Consider the following 13,646-nt stretch of genomic DNA (forward strand, 5'->3'; position numbering starts at 1 on the left):
GACTTTGGAGAATGGAATAGATATATACTGCAGCAGACTAGGAAACAAATACAGAAAATAAAGTTCTTAAGAAAACTGCCCTGTGTTCATCTGTGAGGAGCTTTGTGAAATCTGTCCATATGGTAGAGTAAATAGAGTCTGAAAAATAGTAATAAGATAGTGATATTTTAATCCATGAAAGAACATTAAATTCAAAGGTGAAAATGTTATCTGTAGGCGTGGAGTTTGGTTTATTTGAATTTCTGAGTTTATATTTCACAACTAGTTCAATGAGCATATGATAACATTTTATATTCCTGTCAAAACATGATACTGGAAATTGAGTTACTTTAAAATTTAACATAAATATGAAAAAATGTATTTTTATTTTTATATATTTTAATAATCTCTTAAATTAAAAACAGGAAATACAGTAATTCAGTATATTATCTTAGTGGGAGTTTGTAAATCTGATTCATCAAGGTTTCTTTGCATAAATATAAATATGTTATAGGTAAATTTTTAAACCATTCGTTTAAACACTGGAAAAGCAGATAATTCTTTAAATAGTAATTAATATAGCGCAAATATAAAGAAATGTGTTTGTACAACCTACTAAAATGAAACTTTTAAAATTTCATGTGTGGTGGATTTAATTTACAAAATATATATATATATATATATATATATATATATCTGATGAGTGTTTGTGCATGTATATATTTAGAAAAAAAGCCATATTTAGCATGTTCTGAAGGATTCAACTCAGTAAAATTTAAGAAATATTTCATTGTATTTATTTATAAATTTCTTTTACTTTTATTAATTCAAATATTGGAATATTATAGTGGTAAGCAGGGCAAAATACCTAAATACAAAATTTGTTTAGAAAGATTGTATACTGCGTTGTATCATTAACTCCTGTTTATTTGCTTGAAAAAAACACTTTTGAATATATATGTTCATTGGACATAGTTTGATAGTCTGTCATGATTAATAAAGCTCTTTCTCAAAAAGAAAATAGGGTTCCAGGCGCAGAAAGTTGAAATGCACATAATTGTTATATTTAATTCCATGTTTCATCATTTCTTTGGAAAATAATAGTAACAAGTGTCATGCATATAAAGGGACTGTGGAAGTTGACAGGGAAGAACTCATTTGGTCCCAGGGAGATTAGAGGAGATAGGAGGCAAAAAAGGAGGAAATTTTATGTAAGAGAAACATTTTGAGAGGGAAAGTACATCGCCGAAATCTATCGACAAAGGGGAAAACAGTTGGAATTTGCTTGAGCAAAGAAATGACATGTCATGTTCTTTTGATTAAAACAGGAAGGAGAACATTGACATAAAGGAGGAGTTTCAGTGACAAGTGGAAGGGTCATCTTGTGACACCTGTTAGTTTTTCAGACTCTTAATATGCGTACTTGTATGATAAAAACATCATGTTATTGGTAAAAAAAAAAAAAAAACAAACAACAACAACAAAAAAAAAAACAATGGAGTCGTTTTGATACAAGTACAAAGTATGGCAAGCGTATAACCTGTTCCCCTGACACAGAGAACAAGGATACAAGTGCCCCAAAAGGGTTGAGAGTCTGCTCCCCCATTGAATCAACTTTATTACAAAGAAAAAAAATTAAATTGATTTTTCACCCAATTTTGAGATATTATAAAATAGAAAATATATAAAAATTCACAAATGAATAATGAATGACTTTGGTTATAGTTGATATATCACATGGAAGAAATATGTTTCTTGTTTCATTTAAGAGATAAGGCTTGGGATTTGACACAGGTGACAAAATGTATCCTGTAATACACTAGATCCAGACTCTGTCAATGTCTTATGATAAATGTGAAGCTGCTAATTCCTTAAGGTATTCATAATTCACACAAGAACCCGTGGCACATGTCATGTGGGTCATCCATTATGTTTCGTTGAAAGAAGGAGAGAGATGGCAGCAGCCAATGGTTGAGAAACAAACTTCCAAAATCTTCTCCATTAATTCAGTAAGAATTCAGTCATGGTGACTCATATTTATTATAAAATCACTGACAGTTTACTAACACTTCAAGCACACTATGGAGCACTTTTGTCAAGAAAAATGACCAAATTTCGGGAAAAAGAATGTGTTCCGTTGCTTTTAACTTGTCCTCCATCTATTCCACAGTCTCCATCCACAGAAACTGTCCACATCCATTTTTGCCACCAGGGACCAGTTTCACATAAGACATTTTTTCTAATAACTGTCAGGGAGACGAAATGGGGAAAGGTTTCAGGAAGCACCAAATGTATAACAGGTATTGTGCATTTTCCTTCTATTCTGATTATGTCATGCAGTTTATTTTTGTTATTATCATTTTAAACTCTCAAAAAGAGTCTGTGACTTAGGTCCCTGTATGTTCAGTTCACAGATGGGTGTGTGCTTCTATGAGAAAAGGATGCTGTGCTGATTAGACAGGTGACAAATTCTGATGCCAGAACAGGTTCTGATGCCAGCAACGTGAAGTGGTTGTAAACACTGGTTCATCTGATAAACTCTGCCTGCTATGAGGTCTGGTTCCTAACATATACAGACCAGTACTGGTCAGTACTCTGGAGAGGTTGTGGGTCCCTAAATTACAGTGCTGGGGTGATTATCAGCAATAATAACAATATGATAGACATTAAAATCAATAGCCTATGAGCCCATGCATTAAACAAGACATATTTGAACTCTACTCAAAGTGAAATTCTCAAAGTAATTATCATTATTACCTTTCTACATGTTTCCTGGAAACTTTCTATATCTTTATTTGATCTGATGCCAAGCTTGGTAATTGCTCAGTTTTTTTTTCCTAAAGGTTTATGTATTTCAAAAATAACTAGCTAACTGTTAATCTTGAAGTTACTTAGGCCAGTGATAATAATTGAAAAAAATGATAACAAACTTACAATGAAAATCTAGGTATTGTCATGACTTTTCAGGGTTTTGAAAACTTCCCACAGCTCTCTGGGAATTTAGAAAAATACATATGTATGGGGCTATGCACATTGGTTCCCAGGACATAACTGAGGAGTTGCTAATCTAGAACAGCATTGCTCATAAATTGTCTGTTTGGAGTAAAGTAAGATAAGACTCAGAATACATGAAAATGCGCTGTCAAAATCTGAGAGCTTTGTTGGTTCAAATTGTTTAAGGAAATCTCTGTGAAATTATTAACAACAAATTAATAAGCAGAGACTTCAGAAGTCACATGTGACAGTTTTTACACTAGGAAGTTAGTTTATAAAATTGCTACCAATAAGAAACAGCAACAAGAGAACATTTACAAACAAATGGTAACAATAGTCACCGCTGGAACAAATTGCAAGATGCTTCCAATGTGGCCAAAACACCACAAACACCTATGCATGAAAGTTATAACTGTGTCTCATCAAGATAAAGAATATCGGTAAAGGGTAATATAAAAAGAGCAGATGGAAATTCTAGAGTCAGTACAATCACTGAAGTGAAAAAGTCAGTATAAAACCAATAGAAAATCTGAGCTGGAAGAAGAATCACTGAACTTTAAAAAGAGTTGATTGACCACAAACAGAGAATTATGAAAATTAAGAGATTTTATGGACTTGTGGCACCATCACATGGCTCCGTGTATATGACAGACTTCTACGAGGGTGAGAGAAAAGAGCGTAAAGAACACTCAAAGATACAATCACTGAGGTCTTGCGAAAGCTGTTGATAGCACATTCTAGGAATTTAACAAACTTCAAATTAAATAAAGTCTAACAAATCAATACTTGTGCACATCATTGTAAAACTATCAAATCCAAACACAAAGAAATAGTCTTAAATATACTAAAATACATAATGCATAATATACTAGTTATACTACTATGCAACCGTATAAAGGAATCAGATTTAATAGCTTCTTGTTAAGATATTCCTTCCAGTTACAGCAAAATACATATTATTTTCATCTGTGCACAAAAATTACTTACGGTAGACCATATTTGAGTGAAAAAGCATATTTCAGTAATTTTGAGAGGCTACTATACAGAATATATTCTAACAATGTAAGTCTGTTGTGATCAGTAGCAGGAAATTTGAGACAATTGTCATAAATGCAACAGTTACATTTTGTCCCTATCAAATCAGTTGTTCTAAATCAAAACACAATGAAAGTTATCAACTACTTTGATATGAGTTAAAATTAAAATATAATAATCCAAAACACATATGATGCATACAAGGCGATACTTACTGGAATATTTTCAATGTGAGAGCAAATTGTATAGAAAATGTTTACATGAAAAGAATGCATGACAGCAAAAAGGGCATTGCCTTTACTCATGTCAAAATATGCTCAAATTTGACACACTTTACACTTGCCACTTTCTGAAGGAGTTATGAATGTCTTCTTTATAAAAAGTCACAACAATGAGGTGAGATCAGATCATGAGTGCCGTCTAAGGAAAAGGCAGGTTGGCAAAGCCATTCTGGTGTGTCCTTATCTACATTATTGCCAGGCGCTGGTACTATGTGACTTCTGGCTCTTCCTCAAATGAAAATAGTCCTGAAAGATAAATGCTTTGAATACCTTAGATGTATTAGGCAATTATGATATCACACCAAAGGACTTTCAGAAGTCCTTCAGAAAATAGCAAGAATAATGTAAATGAGTGTGTTCAAAGAAACTGGAAGTTTCTTGTTTTCAATAATGTGTTTTTAATAATATATTGTTTTCAATAATATGTTTTTAAAACTTAAACATTCACAAATTATTTGTCACATATACTATAGCTGTAAAAACATTAATAACCTATCATTAAGATCCTAGAAAAAGTTAAACTCAAAGAAAATGATAAAATGATTAATTCTATATATTAAATAAAATAAAAAGTAGAAAATTAAGGAAGACAACTGACACTAATTATTGCTTTGAAAATAATGAATAAAAATTGCTAAAACTTTATGTAGATTCATCAACAAATGTGAGACAAAGAGAGGGAGAGAGAGACAGACATAGAGAGAGAGGAAGAAAGTACTAGTTGGATGTAATATATACTTGGTAAACTAAAGTTTCAAGAAGAATTATCAACCATTTGGAAACTTCCCCAAAAAACAGGTGGAAGGAAGGTTTTCTAATTCATTCTATGAAGATTCATTATCAAAGTATAATAAAACAAAAATATCACAGAAAAAGATACTATAGGCCAATATACATTATGAGTATTGACATAGAAATCCTCAATGAAATGTTAAAAAATCAAATCCAGGAACATATGACAAATATTTAATGGAATATTGGGCACTTATCAAATTTTTTCTCAGGAGTGCAAGGTTAATATATGCTTTTTATATTACTGCTTTAAAAATAATTGCAAATTTAGTGATCTGAAGCAATACAAATCTATTCTTTAAACAAAATCTGTAGGTTAGATTTCCAAAATACAGATCTCTGAGTAACATTCCATGTTGACAAGTCTGCATTCTCTTCCATAAACTAGAGAAGAGAAATAATAAGAGAATGGATAGCTTAGTCAGTTTATCAACTCATTAATTTTACTAATATTTATTTACTTCCTTGCATGCTGCTATCATTTGTAAATGACTTCAGTCTATATCTCAGAGGTTCGTGTATTGACATTTTAATCACTCTAGTGAGGTACTATGAAGGTGTAAAATTAATCCAACTATGGTATTTAATGTCAGAGCTTGAGGGAAATATTTAGAATAGGTCAGAATATTAAAAAAAAAAAGCTCCTAGGCATAATAGAATACTGGCAGCATTATATGAACAGGAAAAGGGATTACAAGATGCAGAATAAATTTATCTTCTGCCATTTATACATTGTAGTACCATGGGTCTCTGCCAAGAGAAAGTTGTCACCAGCTATGACTCCTTGGCCATGTACCAACCATGATCCAACACAAATTTTATCTACAAAACTTAATGACAAAGGAGTAGGACACATGTCGTGACAAACATTATCTGGAAATCATAAATACTTGAAGGTATTCAGTGTATTCCTGTAAACTTTCCATTACTATCACAAAATACTATAACAAGATACCTAAGACAAGCGTCTTAAAGAGAGGTAAGATGTAATTTTCTGCATTGTTTTAGAGTTCCATTCCACAATCATTCGGTTATGCTGATTTGAGACTGAAGTGACAAGTTGCAATATGGCAAGGAACATGTGGCAGAGAAAACTGCTTATCTCATGTTGGCTTGGAAAGGAGGTGAGAGAAGAGAGTGGCCATGTCCCTGAAAGCCCTTCAAGGGCACATTCCCACGGCTAAACCTCTTGCTATGAGGCTCTATGCCCTGAAGATTTCACCACCTCTCAGCAGTGCCACGGATTGGGACCAGGTCTTCAACAGATGGTGCTTGGAGGACACTGAAAATTCAAATTATAGCACATGGGGACCAAATCACTTCTATCAGAAATTTTTATTCTATGTGAAGGCTTTAAACAATACACAGCAAACCTAGTAATAAATTATCTGTATTTGTTGCTGTCTTAAGATAGATAATCCAAAGGCAAATGAAAATAGAGAGAAAGGCAAATGAATCATAAACATTAAATGTTATAGAATTCTCATATTTTAAATTTTAAAACAAAATTTATAATTTTAATAATTGTATACACTCCAGTGGGAAAGTGACACAGTAAGAGATTAACTAAAATAAGTAAGAGAAGCAGCCACACTGCTGTCTGGAAGAGGAGAGTTCTGCCCGGAGAACAGTTTTCATGGCCTAAAATGAGAGGATGCGATTGTATTGTAGGAGTATCAAGATCAGTGTGGCTGTTGCTGAATGCACAGCAATTATGGAAAAGGAAAAAAAGTTTGAAGAAGAAATAGAACAGAGCAATACAGAGTTTGAATGCTTTTGGTTTTTACTCTGAGAAGCAAAGGAAGTCACTGCAACCCATGAGCAGAGAACTGAAATGACCTTGTTCAGCATTACAATGGATTTACTTAGGATGCATTTTCAGGGATAGCTGGTAATAGCCATAGCATCCTAACTAAACCTTTTCCCTTTTTCTCAATCTGTCCTTCACCTGTTTCAATAGTAAGCTCTTTATAAAACATAGATTAGAAAACATATTCTATATTGCAAAATTCTTCAGTGGTTTTCCACTAAATAATGTATGTGTTCCCTACAGTATCTTATGTTATTCAATCCCAGACTCTTTCTTTAGCCTCATCTAATGTCACTCACCCCAATATTCAGTATGCTCCAGTGCTACTGACATTTCCTTTTCAGGAAAAATAGACATTTCACATTGATATTTTATTCATGACTTCCATTTGTCCTAAGAACAATTGTTCCACACTCTTTTCCTGATTAAAGCTTGAACTTACATGGTGTATAGCTTTACTGTTTTACTTAGGGTTCTCTAGAGGAACAGAATCAATACTAAATATATGTATAATGTTGCAAAGGGACTTTTTAGGTAAACTTTACAGGATCAGAAGAAACAGAAATCATCTCAGAGACCAAAAGTGGGAGGATCCAGCAGCCACTCAGCAGGTGAAGGGAGTTGTACAAGGATACAGCCCCAGTCCAAGGTCAGAGGTCTGATGTCCTCCTGGAGGGTACAGGTGTGAGTCAGTGTTGGGAGGCTGAAGAAAGGAGAGACCCGGGCACCAGTGACCATGAATATGGCAGCAAGGACAGTAACACTCAGGAAAACAGAACTTCAGAAGGGGACAGGCCTTTCTTCTTTTCTGTTTTATTTTACCCTGCAAAAAGACTATGGATTGATGCCAGCCAGAAGCGGGTGTGTGGGTCCTGTCTCAGTTTGTGACCCTGTGGTCAATCATTCACAGACACATCCAAAGCTGGTGTTTCTTACTTCATTCACACTGACATGTTATGACTAACAGCCACATTTACACTGATAATGCATGAATACTGTTTGGTTTTATTTCATCAAATTTAGATTTGCTTTATGGATCTACTCAACTTCTTTCACTTAAAATTTTGGTTCATTGGTTGGAATCCTATGACATATTTTTGTAAAAAGTGCTTATGTTTTATGTAAAAAGTCTTTAAAGGTTAAAGCAAATATAAAATATCAAATTATCACACTAAAATTCTTAGTAATGTATCTTGATTTTTCATTTTGTCTTTTATGCAGATTTATTATTTAAAGCTGTATCTCTTTTTTAATAAATTTTATTCCATGTTATTGAGCTAATTTCCTTAAAACATTCCAGTCTTGTGTAAAACATGTCATGGTTTTAAGAAACTACTTCAATGTTCTTTTTCTATCAAAAACTTGTCAGGCATGCCAGCGAGATAGTCCTGAAGAGATACCTTTCCATTGTACAAATATAATTTAAGTAAAACTGCACCTCACAAATGATGGAAAAGATGAATAATGATAAATCAAGATTTTGCTTTACAGACAAGAGGTTTTTAAAATAAATGACTGATATTTTATACATACTTGTGCATTAATGTTTCAAACTTAATTTTTTTTTTCATGTGGAGAGGATTTTGGAAAGAGTGCAAGCATTTGGTATCATGTAGAAAGCTTATGCTCTCTTCTGACAGATTTTTTTTTAAAGAATTACTCTAAACTATTTTTGAATCAATAAGTAGTTATCATGGTTCTTTCCAATCAAATATATATTGACTTAGAGGAAAACAGTCCTTTTCTCTATTGTGATTGCCATGTATTGTCATTTCACATTAAATAAACTCATTTATTTGTGAAATGAAGTGGTACAAAATGTTTAAAAGAGATGCACACCAACTTTATATTGCTTTTGTGGGTGTTATAGCAGACTTTATAGATCTTTTTTCTCTACCTATTCTTTGTGTATCAGTTTGTAAGGGATATACTGAGATAATATATTAGTGTGTTTATTTGAATCACTAATACTAAAGCTTTGACAGGATTATCTTTACATTTTATATCACTATAAAATTGGTTTATAGATATATAATTAATAATGTTAAACCTAGATATTATATAGAGTAGTACTGATTGTTCCACTATAAAGTTACCTTTACTGTGACATAAATGAACATTTGCGTCATCATACTTTATGGCATCAAACACTCTCACTGTATGGGAATAAAGGTTACCCTGAATGCTCTAATCTCACCAAGAACTTTGCATTCAAGGAGCATTTTAAATCATATTACCAGTTTCACAGACTCTTTTGACCATGTAAAGTTCTAGAGGATTTCACTTGATTTTGCTTTGTTCCAGCAAAAATGCAGAAGTGACATACTTTGATATAATTTCCACAATAAAATTTTAAGATACTTTATTCTTTTTTTGTTTTTGAAAGAGAGTTAAACCAAGGAAAATAAAACAGAACAACAACAACAACAACAACAAAAAAAAAATAAATCAGTATAAGTGATACAGGACTTCAAAATCTTACAAAACCAACAATAGTTATAATGTTTTTTGTTGCCTCCAGAATAGCTGCAGACAGTTTTGGACATAGCAAAAAATTGAACAGAACACAGTAGCATAGAAACCATAAATCCAAAACAGTGAAGACAATAAAGGGCTTCAAAACAAGTTGCCACTAGTAAATTCAAAATGCCTACCGTAATACATCTTGCTATTTTTCAAGTAGCTGCCCATGCCATCAGATTAAATATAACCAAACAAAACAAAAGAGAATAGGACCCAACCCAACAAAACAATGAAAAGATATGATTTCCAGACAAGGATCACCTCCTGGTGAGGCCTGGATGTCCCTCCCCCGAACTCCACCCCCAGGCAGCCTGAGAATCCTGGAGATTCATGGAGAGAGGCTTGGGCGTGGCTGTCCCCACTCTAGCAGCAACCAGAGCAATATTTTTTGTTCTTCAAATAGTATTACAATATTTTTAATCTTATTAAGATATGGAAGTGCATTATTTGAATTTCACTTATGGAACGTTTTGGTATAAAAGTCATTTGTAATGATATTGTAACATGTATTTTAAATGGTATACACTTGAATACAGTCGACCCTCAAATTACAACCAGCCTCACAGACAGACCACTTGTGTTACAATCAGCAGAAGAGGTGTAACTAATACCAAAGCTTCTGGGTCAAAGTCATGACCCAGAGGCTGGTCACTTGTGCAGCTATAAGCAAAGACTGAATATGGCAGAAAAGCATAAGTAAGCATCAGTCTGAGACCAGATGCAAGTGTCTGTGGATGTGATTTCAACCAGCTTTTTATATATAATCACTATGATTAGTGCTACCAATATGTTCCCAAAGAACCTAGGAAAGGAACTAAAAAACAAAAACATCTTCCAGTTCATTTCCCTGGAAGCTAAAGAAATCAGGTTGAATGATGAGTATGGCATGAAATTGTTGTTTCTGGTAATCAGGAATTTTTTTTTGTAATTTTTGTTGAATGCACTAGGAAGATCATTGGTGTGTCTGGTAAGTTCTTTATCTTCTACAACATTTTCTCATTGTAAAATGTTTAGTTAAAAAGTGTTTTGGGAAATTTGGAATTTCATATGGGCATTCCACTGTTTTTTGTAGGAAAAATAGTTTTGACTGACAACCACCTTGCATTACAACCAGCCCCGGTGAACCAATAGTTTGTAAGTCAAGGGTTCACTACACAAACTCTAGATAAATACGTAGCGTAATCATAGCAGCAATATTGAAAGCCATCTTTGATTAGTTATATTGCATTGAACTGATTTGTATTTACCATGCCATGATGATGACTAACAAATGGATTAAACTCTGATTTCTTTTGCTTTATTAGTATATTCAATAGTTTAAAAAAATCACTAATATACCAGACCAAAGATTACTGTGCTGCACACAGAATTCCAAGTTAATCTCTTGGATATTTGCCCAAAGTGAATCAGTGATGCATCCTAGAAGAACCTTTCTTGTCCTCTCCGTGCACTAGGATCTTTCTCTTTCACTTTGAGAAGGTTACAAAATTCTGAGAAGTATCAAAATGGAAATTAAATGTTTTGAGTTAAAAGCAATAATTATCACATGTAAACAAAACACTATGACTCACATTAGTGATGTTGTGACGTTCTACTGCATGGTACAAGGAAATATGCTTTGCTATGTGCCTCAAAGATGTGAACAGATATGTTAGAAATGTTTAGTTCTATTAAATCATTGATCTATTATACATTAAAATGAAGATACAGCCTTCCATCATTTGTTCTTATAAATGAGAACTATAAACCATTATAAATAAAATTTATCTTGCAAAGTTAATATTTTCAAGGATATTTCATTTCATTTTAGGGATACAGACAGTCATATTTAGGGCAATAATTGTTGGTAAGTGCTGCAAACATTCTTAGAAATAATATGAAAAGAAAACTACATCCATAAAAATTGCATATAGCTGACACATGTAGTTTGTTGCATTAAATTGTATTTGAATTATTTTGTTTTTGCCATGCTCAAGAGGGAAATGAGTGCTGCCGCCTGCTACCACTGAGCTCTACTCCCAGACACTAAAGTGAATTTTCATTAGGGAAAATAAAACAACCAGAAGTTTCTTTCATTCAACATTATATATATATGTCAACACTTACACCTTGCCTATACGCAAGTTATACTAATTAATTTTATTATTTTTCAACTCTTTCATCTACTTTATGTCAAATGGTAGTGCTCATACCAGTTCCAAACCCATAATTTGTCTATTCAAAGTGTAAATATATTAACAATGAACTGAAATATCAAAACATTTTGGTCTCCGCCTATAGCTGTCTAAGCAGGAAGAGAGATATCTATGTTCAGTAAATTAAATTGGTTAGCATCCTTCAAAGTCTTTAGGGTTACCAAAGGATGAAAGGACATTTACAGGCAATGTGCTCATTTTGTCAGATGATATCCTTTAGTAAAAAATTAACAAGGAGAATATCTCTGCTTCTAACTCTAATGCTATCTCTATCTTTATCTCCATTTTATGAAATGGTCTGACAAATTTCAGAAAACACACAATTACTGGGAGGCTAAAGACAGCAGAATTTGTTAGTTACTTATAACGAGGTTTTTGTCTTTATTTTACAGGCTGATATAAATGGAATGGACGCATATCTATTTTTATCTTTTTCATTTCATGTCTTTTTGGTGAAGAATGTATTTCAATTCTGTAAGAATATTCTGTGAATTGAAAAAGTTCAAATGTAGTTCTCAATATCTGATATGCCCTTTTGTTAATCCTATCCAATTTATGTTTGACTCAAGAATCAATTTATTCAAACTGTACAAAATGTTCTTCTTGTTCATCAAGATTCCTATGTGTTCCCGAATGGATTTCTTACTGAGGTTTTCTTATGATAATTTTCATTTCTTTATGGTTAATTTTTATGTTACTTCCCCTTGTTCTATTAAATTCCTGTAGTGAATAGAGCCATCCTAAAGAAAAAAATATATCCATGAGTAGGAAATGATTTCCTGTCACTGATGCTTAGTTATGGAAGCCACCTGATGGTGCTTGAGAATTATATGGAATATTTTAAAAATTCACTGTTGCTCAGATTTTTAAATTTAAAACATAGTTTTATTATACTATAATTCAATTAACAGTAATTTATTCCACTCACATCTATGTTGATATTTATTGATTTATATGAATACAATTTAAGTGATTGGTATATTTGACCTTTTCCAATGAAATTTCATTTGCTTGTCCTTTACTTTTTCATTTCCTACTCAAAGCTAGGGAGGCATTTCACTCCCCATGGCCTGACCATGTTTATTTTCTTGTTGTTAACAGATCTCTTACAGGAAGGACATGTGTAAATTTTTACAAAGCACTTACTTACAGGAAGGGTATAAAGTAAATTTCTTTCTTTACTTTTAATAAGCTTTCTTGTACACATTAACATATATGACATGGAGCTGTCTATAGATATACAAGATATGCTTCAGGAAATGTATAAGCTGCACCTACAGTTCTGATGCTCCCATGAGTGACTTAGCGAGGAGTTTGACTTCTCCAAAATATACAATAACTAGGCAAAACTTTGGAAAAGGCACAGATGCTCAATGGAGTTACCAGAGTAATTCAGGAAGTGAAACCCAAGACTTTTAAAATTCTGTTATTTGCTTCAGATGGTAGGAAATTGACCCTTGTCACCAAAGTATCCCTAGTATAATTTTACCATATCGTCACATACTTGATAAAAAGACCCATGCAGGGGCAAGGCAGCACAGGTCATCAGCCAGGTGACATCAGTCGGCGATCATATAACCCAAACTAGACATGCAAGGCAGAAATATGAATATATTCTAAAGGGGAGAATAAAACAAAATGCCTACGAAAGCTGGAGTGCAATTCTCTGAACAGGTCATGGTTTTTTCCATGTATATCCTACCATTGTGTGTGGGGGGGTGTGTCTTTTTTTTTTTTAATTTTCCCTCGGTTTACTTCTGAACACTATTTTTATTATATATTTATGAAGCTGTAAAGTTATGTAGCTCTATATGGTGAACGTATGCTTGGGCATAGTGCCCACCCTGAGGGGAAGAAGCATTATAACGCAGTAGAAACTGATCAGAGTGAATGATGGAAGGAGGTTGTACTAGAAGGTCTTTCCTTTGTCTAGGGATGACTCAAGTGTCATGTTCAGAAAAAGAGACCTAACATGTTTTTAAGTTTCAAGATATTTTTTAGATGGTTGAAATTTTGTAAAAACAAATACACTTGGGG

The sequence above is a fragment of the Cavia porcellus genome, unplaced genomic scaffold, assembly GCF_034190915.1.
Source record: "Cavia porcellus strain 051 isolate PalLab524CR breed Dunkin Hartley unplaced genomic scaffold, mCavPor4.1 scaffold_30, whole genome shotgun sequence".
Taxonomy (NCBI): domain Eukaryota; kingdom Metazoa; phylum Chordata; class Mammalia; order Rodentia; family Caviidae; genus Cavia; species Cavia porcellus.